The sequence below is a fragment of the Electrona antarctica genome (assembly GCF_951216825.1).
Source record: "Electrona antarctica genome assembly, chromosome: 9".
NCBI lineage: Eukaryota > Metazoa > Chordata > Actinopteri > Myctophiformes > Myctophidae > Electrona > Electrona antarctica.
Window position 1 is genome coordinate 43,613,127 of NC_136790.1, and position 12,434 is coordinate 43,625,560.

Consider the following 12,434-nt stretch of genomic DNA (forward strand, 5'->3'; position numbering starts at 1 on the left):
GACCAGTTCGGGTCCAGGCTTTATTGTCAGGCCCATTGAGAACTCTAACAGCATGTATGTCCCCGTGACGCACATTAGCCTAAAGTAAAGGGCATTAAAAGTCTAAATATTGTAGATCACATAATAGGCAGAATAATTGAAACATCAGAAGACGACCCCATGATGCACATTAGCACGGGGTCCCCAATATACATGTTTTAAGATGTGTGTGTGTGTGTGTATTTATGCAAGCTTGAAGGCAAAATAATTGAAACTTCAGAAGACGTCCCCGTGATGCACATTTAGCACGGAGTCCCCAAGATGCATGTTTTAAGATGTGTGTGTGTGTTGGTTTGTGTGTGTATTTATATGTCCCCGTGATGCACATTAGCTTAAAGTGTGTTAAATGTCCCCATATATCACAAAACTGAAAGTGTGTTCTAAATACCTACAATCTATCTACTATTTAGTATGACTGTCCGTTCTCTCACACACTCACTCGGTATAATTATTTCAATTTAACAACATATCTGCAGCCAACTGGTGGTGTTTTTTCCATTACTGGGGCTTATCAGACTTAACATTATAGTAATGTTTCGGGCCGGGCTAAGCCTTGGGTTTGACCAGGTCGGGTCCAGGCTTTAATTGTCAGGACCGTTGAGAACTCGAACAGCATGTATGTCCCCGTGACGCACATTAGCCTAAAGTAAAGGGCATTAAAAGTCTAAATATTGTAGATCACATAATAGGCAGAATAATTGAAACATCAGAAGACGACCCCATGATGCACGTTAGCACGGGGTCCCCAATATGCATGTTTTCAGATGTGTGTGTGTGTGTATTTATGCAAGCTTGAAGGCAAAATATTGAAACTTCAGAAGATGTCCCCATGATACACATTTAGCACGGAGTCCCCAAGATGCATGTTTTAAGATGTGTGTGTGTGTTTGTTTGTGTGTATGTATTTATATGTCCCCGTGATGCACATTAGCTTAAAGTGTGTTAAAGGTCCCCATATATCACAGAACTGAAAGTGTGTTCTAAATACCTACTATGTAACAAAATGGTATATTGGACTACATCAGGATGTTGTAATACTAGTAACATTATCTTACATGAGTTATTTCGAACTCTCTTTTATCCAAAGCAACTTCCAATAAGTGCATTCAACATTGATAGTCAAGTGCACTACTTTCACATGCCTAACTCTTTTAAATATTCAATGAATCTTATTCTAAACAGATGTTGAATGACATGCCTGCAACAGGGGGTGGAGACTCCCCCACAGACACACATGGCTCCAGCAGTTGCCAAGACATCCACTTCCATTGAAAAGGTAAATGGGGAGAGCACACCTTACAAGGATGTTGTGTAATGTCCTAATGTCTAGTATGACTGTCCGTTCTCTCACACACTCACTCGGTATAATGATGTAAATTTATTACAACATAGCCGCAGCCAACTGGTGGTGTTTTTTCCTTTACTGGGGCTTATCAGACTTAACATTATGGTAATGTTTCGGGCCGGGCCAAGTCTTGGGTTGGACCAGTTCGGGTCCAGGCTTTATTGTCAGGCCCATTGAGAACTCTAACAGCATGTATGTCCCCGTGACGCACATTAGCCTAAAGTAAAGGGCATTAAAAGTCTAAATATTGTAGATCACATAATAGGCAGAATAATTGAAACATCAGAAGACGACCCCATGATGCACATTAGCACGGGGTCCCCAATATGCATGTTTTAAGATGTGTGTGTGTGTGTGTGTATTTATGCAAGCTTGAAGGCAAAATAATTGAAACTTCAGAAGACGTCCCCGTGATGCACATTTAGCATGGAGTCCCCAAGATGCATGTTTTAAGATGTGTGTGTGTGTTGGTTTGTGTGTGTATTTATATGTCCCCGTGATGCACATTAGCTTAAAGTGTGTTAAATGTCCCCATATATCACAAAACTGAAAGTGTGTTCTAAATACCTACAATCTATCTACTATTTAGTATGACTGTCCGTTCTCTCACACACTCACTCGGTATAATTATTTCAATTTAACAACATATCTGCAGCCAACTGGTGGTGTTTTTTCCATTACTGGGGCTTATCAGACTTAACATTATAGTAATGTTTCGGGCCGGGCTAAGCCTTGGGTTTGACCAGTTCGGGTCCAGGCTTTAATTGTCAGGCCCGTTGAGAACTCTAACAGCATGTATGTCCCCGTGACGCACATTAGCCTAAAGTAAAGGGCATTAAAAGTCTAAATATTGTAGATCACATAATAGGCAGAATAATTGAAACATCAGAAGACGACCCCATGATGCACATTAGCACGGGGTCCCCAATATGCATGTTTTAAGATGTGTGTGTGTGTGTGTATTTATGCAAGCTTGAAGGCAAAATATTGAAACTTCAGAAGACGTCCCCATGATGCACATTTAGCACGGAGTCCCCAAGATGCATGTTTTAAGATGTGTGTGTGTTTGTTTGTGTGTGTGTATTTATATGTCCCCGTGATGCACATTAGCTTAAAGTGTGTTAAATGTCCCCATATATCACAGAACTGAAAGTGTGTTCTAAATACCTACTATGTAACAAAATGGTATATTGGACTACATCAGGATGTTGTAATACTACTAACATTATCTTACATGAGTTATTTCGAACTCACTTTTATCCAAAGCAACTTCCAATAAGTGCATTCAACATTGATAGTCAAGTGCACTACTTTCACACGCCTAACTCTTTTAAATATTCAATTAATCTTATTCTAAACAGATGTTGAATGACATGCCTGCAACAGGGGTTGGAGACTCCCCCACAGACACACATGGCTCCAGCAGTTGCCAAGACATCCACTTCCATTGAAAAGGTAAATGGGGAGAGCACACCTTACAATGATGTTGTGTAATGTCCTAATGTCTAGTATGACTATCCGTTCTCTCACACACTCACTCGGTATAATGATGTAAATTTAACAACATAGCCGCAGCCAACTGGTGGTGTTTTTTCCTTTACTGGGGCTTATCAGACTTAACATTATGGTAATGTTTCGGGCCGGGCCAAGCCTTGGGTTGGACCAGTTCGGGTCCAGGCTTTATTGTCAGGCCCGTTGAGAACTCTAACAGCATGTATGTCCCCGTGACGCACATTAGCCTAATGTAAAGGGCATTAAAAGTCTAAATATTGTAGATCACATAATAGGCAGAATAATTGAAACATCAGAAGACGACCCCATGATGCACATTAGCACGGGGTACCCAATATGCATGTTTTAAGATGTGTGTGTGTATTTATGCAAGCTTGAAGGCAAAATAATTGAAACTTCAGAAGACGTCCCCATGATGCACATTTAGCACGGAGTCCCCAAGATGCATGTTTTAAGATATGTGTGTGTTTGTTTGTGTGTGTGTATTTATATGTCCCCGTGATGCACATTAGCTTAAAGTGTGTTAAATGTCCCCATATATCACAGAACTGAAAGTGTGTTCTAAATACCTACTATGTAACAAAATGGTATATTGGACTACATCAGGATGTTACTTGTAATACTAGTAACATTATCTTACATGAGTTATTTCGAACTCGCTTTTATCCAAAGCAACTTCCAATAAGTGCATTCAACATTGATAGTCAAGTGCACTACTTTCACATGCCTAACTCTTTTAAATATTCAATGAATCTTATTCTAAACAGATGTTGAATGGCATGCCTGCAACAGGGGGTGGAGACTCCCCCACAGACACACATGGCTCCAGCAGTTGCCAAGACATCCACTTCCATTGAAAAGGTAAATGGGGAGAGCACACCTTACAAGGATGTTGTGTAATGTCCTAATGTCTAGTATGACTGTCCGTTCTCTCACACACTCACTCGGTATAATGATGTAAATTTAACAACATAGCCGCAGCCAACTGGTGGTGTTTTTTCCTTTACTGGGGCTTATCAGACTTAACATTATGGTAATGTTTCGGGCCGGGCCAAGCCTTGGGTTGGACCAGTTCGGGTCCAGGCTTTATTGTCAGGCCCGTTGAGAACTCTAACAGCATGTATGTCCCCGTGACGCACATTAGCCTAATGTAAAGGGCATTAAAAGTCTAAATATTGTAGATCACATAATAGGCAGAATAATTGAAACATCAGAAGACGACCCCATGATGCACATTAGCACGGGGTACCCAATATGCATGTTTTAAGATGTGTGTGTGTATTTATGCAAGCTTGAAGGCAAAATAATTGAAACTTCAGAAGACGTCCCCATGATGCACATTTAGCACGGAGTCCCCAAGATGCATGTTTTAAGATATGTGTGTGTTTGTTTGTGTGTGTGTATTTATATGTCCCCGTGATGCACATTAGCTTAAAGTGTGTTAAATGTCCCCATATATCACAGAACTGAAAGTGTGTTCTAAATACCTACTATGTAACAAAATGGTATATTGGACTACATCAGGATGTTGTAATACTAGTAACATTATCTTACATGAGTTATTTCGAACTCGCTTTTATCCAAAGCAACTTCCAATAAGTGCATTCAACATTGATAGTCAAGTGCACTACTTTCACATGCCTAACTCTTTTAAATATTCAATGAATCTTATTCTAAACAGATGTTGAATGGCATGCCTGCAACAGGGGGTGGAGACTCCCCCACAGACACACATGGCTCCAGCAGTTGCCAAGACATCCACTTCCATTGAAAAGGTAAATGGGGAGAGCACACCTTACAAGGATGTTGTGTAATGTCCTAATGTCTAGTATGACTGTCCGTTCTCTCACACACTCACTCGGTATAATGATGTAAATTTAACAACATAGCCGCAGCCAACTGGTGGTGTTTTTTCCTTTACTGGGGCTTATCAGACTTAACATTATGGTAATGTTTCGGGCCGGGCCAAGCCTTGGGTTGGACCAGTTCGGGTCCAGGCTTTATTGTCAAGCCCGTTGAGAACTCTAACAGCATGTATGTCCCCGTGACGCACATTAGCCTAATGTAAAGGGCATTAAAAGTCTAAATATTGTAGATCACATAATAGGCAGAATAATTGAAACATCAGAAGACGTCTCCATGATGCACATTAGCACGGGGTACCCAATATGCATGTTTTAAGATGTGTGTGTGTATTTATGCAAGCTTGAAGGCAAAATAATTGAAACTTCAGAAGACGTCCCCATGATGCACATTTAGCACGGAGTCCCCAAGATGCATGTTTTAAGATATGTGTGTGTTTGTTTGTGTGTGTGTATTTATATGTCCCCGTGATGCACATTAGCTTAAAGTGTGTTAAATGACCCCATATATCACAGAACTGAAAGTGTGTTCTAAATACCTACTATGTAACAAAATGGTATATTGGACTACATCAGGATGTTGTAATACTACTAACATTATCTTACATTAGTTATTTCGAACTCGCTTTTATCCAAAGCAACTTCCAATAAGTGCATTCAACATTGATAGTCAAGTGCACTACTTTCACATGCCTAACTCTTTTAAATATTCAATGAATCTTATTCTAAACAGATGTTGAATGACATGCCTGCAACAGGGGTTGGAGACTCCCCAACAGACACACATGGCTCCAGCAGTTGCCAAGACATCCACTTCCATTGAAAAGGTAAATGGGGAGAGCACACCTTACAAGGATGTTGTGTAATGTCCTAATGTCTAGTATGACTGTCCGTTCTCTCACACACTCACTCGGTATAATGATGTAAATTTAACAACATAGCCGCAGCCAACTGGTGGTGTTTTTTCCTTTACTGGGGCTTATCAGACTTAACATTATGGTAATGTTTCGGGCCGGGCCAAGCCTTGGGTTGGACCAGTTCGGGTCCAGGCTTTATTGTCAGGCCCGTTGAGAACTCTAACAGCATGTATGTCCCCGTGACGCACATTAGCCTAATGTAAAGGGCATTAAAAGTCTAAATATTGTAGATCACATAATAGGCAGAATAATTGAAACATCAGAAGACGTCCCCATGATGCACATTAGCACGGGGTACCCAATATGCATGTTTTAAGATGTGTGTGTGTGTATTTATGCAAGCTTGAAGGCAAAATAATTGAAACTTCAGAAGACGTCCCCATGATGCACATTTAGCACGGAGTCCCCAAGATGCATGTTTTAAGATGTGTGTTTGTTTGTTTGTGTGTGTGTTTTTATATGGCCCCGTGATGCACATTAGCTTAAAGTGTGTTAAATGTCCCCATATATCACAGAACTGAAAGTGTGTTCTAAATACCTACTATCTATCTACTATTTAGTATGACTGTCTTTTATTGGTTTGGGTTTTATTGGTGTGTATTTGTTAACCCCCTGCACTGCATGTTTTGTATTGATTTTATTGTTGTATTGCACAAGTTGTTTTTCGTGCTAGGCGTGTCCCCTTTCTTTCCCCAAATGTATTTGAGCTAATTATATACTTTTCACTTTATTATCTTATCTGCCTCACTGATGTATTGCCCTAACCTTTTAATATATACTGTGTAGTTATATATAAATAAAGTTGTTACATTTTCCACAAATGCCTCTCGTACATTGTTCCTGTTAAAGGGGAAGTTGGTCAAAGTTTACACTCTAGGGGTTCCTCCTGCCCCCTCAACAAGCGGGAGGTGGCGTAGTCAGGATATTAGTACCAATTTGTTCGCTTGTACAATTAAAATTGTTGTTCTACAATTTATGTGTCATTTATTTATGTCAACATTGTGCATTATCTATGTCAGGGTTGGGCAACTTTGATGATGGAGAGGGCCACTATATTTTCAGTCACTCCAGGGGGTCACAATGCATATACTGTCAAAAATAGCAAAAATAGCAGTCTACAAGCTCAAAATGTGTTGTGCTTTGATGCGTTTTGAGCTTGTAGATTGGCTATTTTTTAATTGGAAAACTGAATTATGTTTTAGCTATTTTTTAATTGGTTATGGTTTTGAATTATTATTATTATTATTATTATTATTATTTTCCCAAATGGATTCATATGGTATGTTACCTTAATAACTTAATTACAAATTCATTGGACATGAAAGAAGGCAATAACATTTTAATACTAGTATTAAGTCATTAAGGGCGTTTTACTAGTTAGTAATTACACTTGTTGCAAGGTCCCCATTAATCACATTAGAGCGGACCTTGTGTGAATTATTTAAATGATATTCAAATGAGGTCCCCATCAACCATGTTAACCAGATTTTTCACAAGTCCCCATATGGCATGGTACAGCAATTACTTCATCAATTCTGATATTTAAAGTCGTGTATAAGCTTACAAAGCCATAGTTGTTATACCTGATTTTTTTCATAGCTGTATAACCTTTAGAAAGGGTGGTCCCCACGAGGGATGAAAAAAATGTTGGTCCCCACAAACCACAAAAACCAGTATGTGTGTGTGTGTGTGTGTGTGTGTGTGTGTGTGTGTGTGTGTGTGTGTGTGTGTGTCTCAAGATGGTTCGTGTCAAGATCATGGTCACATTTAGTGTTGTTTTCTATTTGTCCCTCATTGTGTGACATGCAGTCACATACTGTGCAGCCAGGTGTGCTGCAGGTCCCTCTCCTAATGCAATGAGTTGTTTGTCATTTTCATCTAATTCCTTAAAATCTGGGATCAACAACTCAAATTTCCTAAAATATTCTGCTCTTATATTATCATATTTATTGCATTTTAATAGGAAGTGTGTCTCAGTCTCTACCTCAGCTGAGGTACAATGACCACACATGTACTCTCTGTTCTGGAGGTAGGTAGGACTTTCTCTATGGCCAGGCTGTGGTCACTCACTGACAGACTGCGTGTGGAAGAGAGGCGATGCAAGGCACGTCTATATCGCATTTATCGGCCTTTAGAAAATTCATCGATGAGAACAAAATGTTGTAACCAGAGGCGTATCTACAATAAGGCGAGGGCAGGCGTCCGCCTGTCCAAATCCATTTCTGGCCTGGCCAAAATCCATACAATGACAAAAGAGAGAGGACAAAAACAAGACCTGAGAACTATTAGTGGACAGCTGATGGGCCGTTGCGGTAGAGCGCGACCCTCAATCACCCATTGGAATGTAAATGCATGCCTTTCAGCCTTTGTATACTACTCGTCTGGCAGGTATATCTCTTTGAAAACCTTTAGTGCTACGATTGTGCGCGGGGAGACGACAATTAACACATCTTGCCTGCCCAAAATGTAATTCCTGGAAACGCCACTGGTTGTAACGCAGAGGTGTGCTCAAAACTGTTATTTTTTGACATGGGATACACAAAGATAACATGACCGATGTGAAAAACAACCAGGAATTTAGTTCCTTGGCTTATACTGGCAGTTTGCACAAGAAATGTGATGCTGATCGCTGTACTACTTTGTTAGATTAGCTGTGGACAGAGAGATATACATGCACGTGTGCGTGCGTGCGTGCGTGCGTGCGTGCGCACGATCTACAAGCTCGTGCGCACACGCACATGCACACACACACACACACACACACACACACACACACACACACACACACACACACACACACACACACACACACACACACACACACACACACACACAGTGTAGAGGGAAGACTGTTTCCACATTTCCAAAGCCTAGGGGCAGCAATAGAGTAGACACGGTCATCCTTTGTGGTTAAGCAGGACTGAGGAACGGACAGGAGTCATTAATTGGTCGGAGGTTCTGACGATGCCTGGACGTGGAATAGGAGCAAAGGAGGTCAGACACATATTTAGATTCCAGCCCGCAAAGTGTTTAAAGATAATTAAACAATAACTTGAAACTCAATTATGTATTTGACAGGCAGCAGCCAGTAAAGCAGTGGTATTCACCTGGACGGCCCGCGGGCCAAATGCGGCCCGAAGAGCGCCCCCTTGTGCCCCCTGGAAGAATTTCCCCAATTTTTTATTTTATTATTTTTATTTTTATTTTATTATTTTTATTCTGGGAATGATAGGAGGGCTTACAGTAGGAAAGTTACAGGTATAGTGTCTGCGATATGAAGTGTAAGATTACCATACTGACAGTAACTGGTGCTTGTTGACGGTCGTTAATGTCAAGGCAATTATGTTTATGTACTATCAAATAGGTCTACACTACATCTATAAGGTAGCATATAACTGTAGACATATTATCCTGCTCATTACTGTGCAGAAATATACATAAATCTTCGTGTTTGAGCACAAAATGCATTGAGAACCCACAAATGTTCCCGCTTTGCACGCACGCTGTGCGGCCCCTCTACAGTTGTGGCCCCCGGCCTAATCTAGTTGAATACCCCTGCAGTAAAGAGAAGCCAGGATGGGAGAGAGATGTGGGTCTCTCTTCCATAAAGAAATCAATTTCAGAAATTGGTGTTCTAATTTGGTCCGAGCTTTCTAAAGCCACTATTTGGGTATTTAGCAGTGGGGAAGGGGTGTTCCCCCCACTAAAGTGGCTATTTTGGTCACCTGCCTAAATCCCTAAAAACACCTCTGCTACCCGTTACATTATGCATATGTGGTTTGGGCGTTACAATAATCAAACCAATCAACCACATGCCATTGCCTTTAAGAGATCCATTATCCATTGCCCATTATGCCCAGTGCCTCATAGGCATAGGCCATGGAAGAGCAATGCGTTGCTGCCTTGGAGTCTCACTTTGCAGGCGCACGGCGCGCGCCGCTCTATTCCAAACTAATTTGGCATTACGGCTTTACGGGTGCTTTTAAACTCAACTATGCGCCTTCCCAAATGTGTGTGACCAAAATAGCAATTTAGGGGAAAGCGTGCCAGCACGCCCATGACCACACCTCTAGGCGCAAATACCGGTGTCGGCAAAAAAGATAGCGGGTGATGCTGGACCAAAATACCATTAAGGGGCAGAGTAAGCTCCTATACTCCCATACTTCGGGCGGCGGGTGTATTGCGGGCCGCGTTGCGGGAAACGGCGGCGACGAAATTGGAGCCCTTAATCTCTGCTGTCGGGGAGAAACCACCTAACTCCAAAATGTTCCATTTTTCGGGAAATGGAAAAATATAAATTTTCAGGAAACGAAGAAAACTATATATTTTGAAAACAAAGCAATACTGCCTCAGCAAAGTTGGTGTTGAGACTTTATATATTGTCATTTACTTCCATGAGAGGGGGAGAGGTGGTGGAGTTAGTTGTTTTAGCAGACCATTTGAGGGTCCAATGGAGTTCCATTTTGGGCGGGAACCCCTTTTGGTGTTTTAAGCATTATGTTATACTTAAGCTATTGAAAAATAGCAGATCTACAAGCTCATAGCACTGCACTGAGTGCCGCGCTACGAGCTTGTAGGTCTGCTATTTTTGAAAAATCGTGAAAATGTGAAATCTGAGCCGTGACGAGAAAATGATCAGAAATGTGATATATTCCGCCATGCATATAGTATCAAATGCACAAAAGGGAAATGGAGTAATGGCTGCCCTCTCACCCTTAACCCATTTTTGGCGGGAACCCCTTTTGGTGTAAGCATGTTATACTTAGAAATTAGAAATACTTTAGCTATTTTTGAAAAATCGTGAATATGTGGTTGTGGCGCAAATCTTTGAATATATATTCTTTCAGAGCGAATGCTTTTAACTCTTTGCTTCTGGGCGGGTTCCTGGAACAACATATTTTCAGATGGGGGTCGGCGGCCAAATACATGAATTTTGGGGGTCCTTGACATGAAAATGTTTGAGAACGACTGACATAGAAACATAGGGTTTTTCAGAAAACTGTCAGGATTTAGAAGACATTTGTAGAATCGTTCCCAGGTCAAAATCGGTTTTGTCCAAAGCGTTTTTTTTTGTTTTTTTTCACAAAACAACACATGTAAAGGGTGTTCAATAGCATTGATTTATGGCCAAAAAAACCCTCAAAAAACCCCCCCCAAAAAAGTTTGGTGGTTTCCTCCCGACAGCAACGTATGGCACAGCGTGATGTTTATAGTAATGCTTTAATATAAAGAGCGTAGTGTGTTGGTGTAAAACATTTCCAGATGTCGTAAACCGAGATGGGAAATGCCTTAATTGGCTGGTCGAGTCCTAACATCGCCTGAATGCAAAGCGAAAAGGCACTGGAGGGGAAATAATGCTGCTGTACTTTTCTTGGCAATAATATCCCGCATCTTCTGCAATCCTCTGCTTTTATGGACACGGGAAGGGTTTACGTACACGATGATTAGAAGCCAAGCAAACCCTTCTCTCTCTAGTGTGCCGTCCACTGTTCTCAGTCCAAAATACCTTCTGTGGGCACAGCAAATGAAACAGGCCTGCGATACGGCATGTCAGCACGTCGAAAGCTTCACTTTGAATATAATCTCCTCTGACAACCCCCCCCCCCCCTATCTACTATACAGTGCTTGCAGAAGTTGCACTGCAGGCCTACTGTATGTCCTGACATATTGCTGAATGTGTGAATCTGGGCCAAGCCATAATGCACTGTGCTAATCATTTCATTGTGAACGTCAATGTTTCCTCATCAGCCAATTAAATCTCCAGCGTTGGAGATCAGTGAATCAGCGTGAGAGAATTCATGTGGTTCAGTTCGACTACCTTTTTTCACTGACGGAATCTATATGGAAACTAAATTAAAACCAAGCTATGATGACTAAAAAACTAAGACTAAATATATTGACAATGTCGTCAACAAATAAAATGTAGACTAAATGTTAGGAAGGGACTATAGTGGACAAGAGATCCAGTATAAGTCATTTTACACTTGGTTGCATGCTGAAAATAGCAGATCTACAAGCTCACAGGCGACGTGTTGTGAGCTTGTAGATCGCCTATTTCAGCAAGTGTAAAATCAGCCATTACGACGGCATCGAGGCACCGCCAAAGTCGACTAAAATCTTAAACTAGACTAACACTAAAAAACATTACAGGTGACTAAAATGAGACTAAAGCTAAATGAAAACTAGTCAATAAGAGACTGTGACTAAAACTACAATCAAAATGTGCTGTCAAAATCAACACTACTGGGTAGGACAAGAAAAAAATGCTAATGGAAAGGCAGAAGTGTGCGTGAGGACGCGGCTCTGTTGACATGCATGCGCCGAGTTCCAATTCGCTTTGGAAGAGGTTTAAGGGTGAGAGGGGAGCCATTACTCCATTTCCCTTTTGTGCATTTGATACTATGCATGGCGGAATATCACATTTCTGATCATTTTCTCGTCACGGCTCAGATTTCCGATGATGTGTTTTGATTTTCAATTTGGAGATAGTTTTCCAATTGACAGCGCGTTGTTGGTGGACACTGAGCGAAGCAGACTTGAGGATGGAAACGGTGTGTGTGTGTGTGTGCGCGCGTGCGTGTGTGTGTGTGTGTGCGCGCGTGCGTGCACGGAGTCCCTTAATCATATCCTAATGTCAATAAGTCATGAATCCCACAGTTGTCCAAGCATCGAAGGACCATTCCAAATGTGTACGAATTTAATTCGAGCTCATTCGGAGCAAGACATTTTGAAACTTAACAAGAGTGACATGAAATGAAA

At 41.2% G+C, this 12,434-nt stretch overlaps 1 protein-coding gene across 1 annotated transcript in view; it reads left to right on the plus strand.

Annotated features, from left to right (window-relative positions):
• The window catches only part of megf6b (multiple EGF-like-domains 6b), a gene marked incomplete at its 5' end in the record, with an annotated part of 186,077 nt that overhangs the window by 91,918 nt on the left and 81,725 nt on the right, over positions 1-12,434 (plus strand).